A 1,223-nucleotide genomic window follows, 5' to 3' on the forward strand; every position below is an offset into this window, starting at 1 on the left:
TGGAGATGCCGGGTATCGAACCCGGGGCCTTTCACATGCAAAGCGAACGCTCTACCACTGAGCTACATCCCCGATTGTGGAAAAATGCGTATAGGTGGTATTTAAGCAAACCCCAAGTTTTAAAATTAAATATGAATATTTAAAGTTGAGAATCAGTTTAAAATGTGAAACACCTACGTACTGGGATACGCCCCGGACTCACAAAAACGGCAAACACTCGAGGCGCCGCGGTCTATTAATTTGCCACCCTGTAGGCTAACGAGGTGGCCATCAATCAGTCCAAACGACACGTGACAACTTGTCACACGCTTTACTTATAACCGTCACTCTTTGCTAATTAATGTTTAAGGAAAACTAAGAAGGCTGTTATGCCCCAAAATAAGCTTCGGTTGTTGTTTTTCCGCAACACGTCTTTGATCATGTAACGCTAAAATTTTCGATGTATCTTAGTTTACTGTGTATAATTCTAAGTGAGTGTTAGTAATGGAGAAAATGATCACTTGCCTATAGGTCGCACTGCAAGTATTAAAAGTTGGGATCTACCTCGGGCCTTGAATATACAAGGCGTTCCTAAATTAGGGGCTCAAGTTATAACAGCATATTCCAAAAATAAGAAGTTTTCTATATAAACATATATCGAGAAACATTGTTTAGAAAACCTATATTACCCCAGAAATGCGCGTTGTTAAAACCTTTATCTCTTGAAAATTTTGCCTCGTCAGACCATACAATGTTGTCCAAAATATCTTGATGGTTGAGAATCCACGGGCAAAATTCTCGACGATTTGGAAAAACTTCGAGTCGGAGCTTTAAATTTTTACGTTTGTCAATTCTGACGGTCATGTTCGTGTTGTTTTGCGAAAATGTCCCCAAAGAAAAAGTAGAAAAGTAGAAAAAGTATAGTATGCAACACGTTCGGTAACAATGTATTATGCAACAAGTGCGGTAAACGGCATTTGACTCACGAGTTTATTTGACACGAGCGGAGCGAGTGTTTGATAAACGAGTGACTTTTCATTTTCATTTTCGCAAAACAACACAAATGCATTCACTGACATGACCGTCAGAATTGACAAACGTCAACATTCAAAGCGTAAAGTGACACTTCCTGCACTCTAGATCGGTGTGTAAATAGGTATTTTACAGACGGGAGTAGATTTTTTTTTAACTCGTTTATTATACTTATGCCATTAAAATATTTAGGATGCAAAATAAGGCACTAC

General features: G+C 38.7%; 1 non-coding gene across 1 annotated transcript; it reads right to left on the reverse strand.

Annotated features, from left to right (window-relative positions):
• Trnaa-ugc (transfer RNA alanine (anticodon UGC)) lies at nt 1-72 on the reverse strand. Its single transcript has one exon. It is a non-coding gene; the product is annotated as a tRNA-Ala (tRNA).
• Nucleotides 73-1,223: the final 1,151 nt, after the last annotated feature.

This window comes from Cylas formicarius, unplaced genomic scaffold (genome assembly GCF_029955315.1).
Source record: "Cylas formicarius isolate icCylForm1 unplaced genomic scaffold, icCylForm1.1 PGA_scaffold_8__14_contigs__length_24414737, whole genome shotgun sequence".
Taxonomy (NCBI): Eukaryota; Metazoa; Arthropoda; class Insecta; order Coleoptera; family Brentidae; genus Cylas; species Cylas formicarius.